The 3990-nt window shown below is 42.8% G+C and overlaps 1 non-coding gene across 1 annotated transcript; it reads left to right on the forward strand.

Annotated features, from left to right (window-relative positions):
- The first annotated feature begins 309 nt into the window (after positions 1-309).
- Positions 310-382, forward strand: Trnaa-agc (transfer RNA alanine (anticodon AGC)). Its single transcript has one exon. It is a non-coding gene; the product is annotated as a tRNA-Ala (tRNA).
- Positions 383-3990: the final 3608 nt, after the last annotated feature.

Raw genomic sequence — 3990 nt, forward strand, 5'->3', positions numbered from 1 at the left:
GAAAGAAATACAGGTATTTTTATTTATTTATTTTGTAACTGCAGAAGTTAGCAACAACAAATCTAGCGCAAAGAATGTACTTATGGGGACTGCCACTGCAATATCAGAGCAGTCTCTTGGAGGCTGGCCTATAGAATAAATCTCTCGTGCGAATTTAGAAACATTTGCAGTCATTATTATGAAACCGTCAAACGAAGTTTGTATGCTGTAATGTTATTTCCATAATGTAGAGCGACGCTGCGAAATCATCACAGCAGTGATAGGCCTGTTGACGCAAGTCCCCGGAAGTTTTCCCGTGTGGAGCCCGTCGGGGGTGTAGCTCAGATGGTAGAGCGCTCGCTTAGCATGCGAGAGGTACGGGGATCGATACCCCGCACCTCCACGACATTTTCTTTTTTGAAGCGTGAGTGTTGTTTTTGAATTCTCGCATTCATTAAAAATGAAAACGGAACTGTGAGCCGGCCCAGTTGGAATTGATGCATCTTCACAAATAGCGCCCACAAACGCGTACAAGAGAGGAAACTTGGACTTATGAATGTGCACGCTGAACAATTTTTCAACACACTGGGGTTTTGTGGTTTAGTCAACTGGCTGCGAGGTCATCGAAAAATATCGTAGTGACGAAGTAACATTCCTAAGCGTGCATGGTCAGGCTGTATAAAAGAGCTATGAAATAATCAGCCTTAGACACGAGTGCATAATGGAGGTAATGGTTTTTCCTCGATAATTATGGCTAGTTATGTAGTTGGTTCAAGACTTGTCGATGCACCTTCAGCCACCTTGCATTGTGTTGAGCGTGTGACGCCCACTCATTGATTGATTGATTGATTGATTGATTGATTGATTGATTGATTGATTGATTGATTGTAGGGTTTAACGCGCCGACGCAACGCTAGCGATTAGGCGCGCCGTAGTGGAGGGCTTCGGGTTAATTTTGCCCACCTGGGGATCTTTACCGTGCGCCGAAATCTCGAACACACGGGCGTGTTTGCTTTTCGCCTCCATCAGAAAAGCGGCCGCCGCGGCCGGAGATCAAACCCGCGACCTCGTGCTCAGCAGCGCAACGCCTTAGCCACTGAGCCACCGCGGCGGGTTGATGCCCACTCATCCTCAAGCGTTCGCGATCTAATGAAACCGAAGCAGCTTCAGTTGCAATCCGCCACTTTGTGATAGACTATGTCGTGTAAATATTTTTATTTACCAATTTTTTTGTTTTACTTCGCGGGGCACTTGAGAGAAAAATGAACAATACAGCAAATTCATCAATATTAAACAGTTTTCATGAGGTTCATCTTTAAGGTCGACAGTCTGCTGGGTGTGTACCGATGTAATAATTTTTCTCATGTTTCGCGTCTGAACACGCGCAAGTTCCCTGCCGTTATTCCCAATCGTCAAGAGAAGTTTGGACAGCAGCATAGTGTTGACTAAGTACGGACGAGTGTACCTAGAAGAAGAAGAAGAATATGCTTTATTCTAAAAGATACATAAAAAAACCGTGAATCACGTATCTGGGTCCTTAGCCGACCAGGCTAGTACGGACCGATTACAAAATGGGGTTTGTACACAATACCTTCACGATAGCTCAGATAAAAAACAATAACAAAAACAGGACAGCTTAGATTACAAATAATAACCCTTTATAGGTTAGGAGAAGTATAACACTCGGAAAAAACGTATTTCTTTAACGTTACTGCAAAATCTGGCACACACTTAATATCCCTCGGTAACGGTTTTCATACTTTGGTTCCAATAAAAGATATTAGGTGATGACCATATAGAATGAACACACTGTTGGCAAATTGAGGTTGTTATGGTATGCATGCCACGTATCCTGAAAAGGCAATAAAAAACTTATGACGGGTAAGGTGTGTGCAGAGTCAAAACTCTGATAACTAGAACGGACGCTTTGTACTCACGAACTAGGTTGAAAGGCATTTTGCTAAGTTCATTCAAAATTCGTACGGAGCGTGAAGTCCTTGAAGCTGATAAAATGGTTCTGAAGACTTTTTTTTGAACAACGTTTATGTGTGCTAGATATGATGCATAGGTGGAACCCCAAGACTCTATGCAATACATTACGTGACAATCAAAAACACTAAAATAGATTACACGTAAGGTTACTTTCTTAAAATGTTTTCTTGCATGCTTAGCGTATAATATGTGTAAGGTAGTTTACGACTTAATTCTTTTATATGTGGTGCAGAATAAAGTTTATAGTCATTCTCAAACATTCGTACTGGTCAACCGGGTAGATTTCTATCCGTCCACTTTTAAGGTACACAATTTCAGCCCTTTTTTATGGTTTGAGGAGAACAAAGTAGATTTAGTTTTCTTAGTATTTAACAAGAGCTTGTTCGCATTGAACCACTTAAGTGTATTCTGTAGTTATTTATTTTCAAGTGACTGAATTTCAGTAAGTGACGGTTGTGTAATGAGAGCGGTATCTTCTGCATATAAGACGGCTTACAGTTTATACAGGTAGCTAGGGTAATCATTAATGAAAAGGGAAAAGAGTATTGGTCCTAAAACAGAGCCGTGTGGTACTCCGTTGGTTATTTGTTCTACTGATGATTTGCTTAGAGCTGTCTGCACAAATTGTTGGCGATTAGCTAAGTAACTTCTGATAACTTTTATAGCTGGCCCTCGAAACATATTTCGTTCTTATTTAGTGAGGAGAATTCAGTACGCTATTTTTCCCCTTAAACGCCCAGGTATAAGGGGAACAATAAGTCAAAGCAGGCGAGCACAGGTGTGCAAGAGCAGATGATACAAGGTACAGCAGGTTCCCACTGGTCTCCCGTCCGGAGTAAATTCGGTCTGTAGAGCGGAGGCTCAGCATGCGATACTAGTTACAGGAACAGACACCCCGCACGTTCACGTTTCATGTTTTTTTGCAGCGGGAGTTTCGTTAGCGTTGAGTTCTTTGGTTTGACAATTATGTTTATTGCCCAAAAAGCGCTGTACAGGTTGCGCCACTTGTCCTGACCACAAAGTATCTGTGTCCACTGTGAGCCTACTAAGAGCGAGAGAGACAGAAGACGAGACTGTAGAGGTTAGCCCAAACAAACATGGCTTGCCGAACTTGAATGAATGACTACAGTCTTACGGAAATGAAATTACGATGGAAATAAAATGCAACCACCAGAAGGAAAACAGTAAGAGAAACACCCCAAGGAAACGATGAATAAAAGTAGAACTAAGCGCAGCACAACGAAAAGTTAACCGGTCTCGTAAATGATCTTAATCAGATATACGAATTCAAGGTGGTACAGGGCTACGCACTACGTCCAGCGACCACGACCAGCTCGTGGAACGCTTCTATAGAAACATGGAATCAGCTATGGCTGAAGTAAAGACACAGTATACCGTAGTTAAGGGAGACTTCAACGCTGAATAAGGCAAGCAGCAGGCTGGAGGCAAGGCAGTGTGGAACTGTGGTCTGGATTGTAGAAGCAACAAAGGTGACTTAGTAGAGTTCGATGAACGGAATAGTATACGAATCATGAATACCTTCTTCTATAAACGGGAGAACCCTAAGTGGACGTAGAGGAGCCCGAATGAAGAGAATAAAAATGAAATAGACTTCATATTATGCGACAACCCTGGCACCACGCAGGATGTGATAATGCTCGGAAGAGTGAGGTGTAGTGACCACCGTATGGCAAGATCTCGAGTTAGACTAGATTTCGGGAGGGGCCGTAACAAGCTAGTACGGAAGAAGCCCATCAATGACCTAGCAGTAAGACGGAAAGTTGAAGAATTGAAGAACCGATATTAAGCTGTAACCAAGGAAGCAGAGTCTACGACACAGGAAGCCAGCGACAATCATACGTACATTATCCCGGAGTGTGCAGTAGAACTCGGAGGTACGATCGCTAGGCAGGATACTGGTAAATTTTTCTAGGAGACAAAAGATTTAATTAGGAGACTGCACAGCATGACCATCTCCACCCTAGCTGGCAGAATAGAACTAGCGGAGATTTCGAAGTT

The sequence above is a fragment of the Haemaphysalis longicornis genome, unplaced genomic scaffold (genome assembly GCF_048455015.1).
Source record: "Haemaphysalis longicornis isolate Haplotype H1 unplaced genomic scaffold, Haemaphysalis longicornis Haplotype H1 scaffold_7, whole genome shotgun sequence".
NCBI classification, from domain to species: domain Eukaryota; kingdom Metazoa; phylum Arthropoda; class Arachnida; order Ixodida; family Ixodidae; genus Haemaphysalis; species Haemaphysalis longicornis.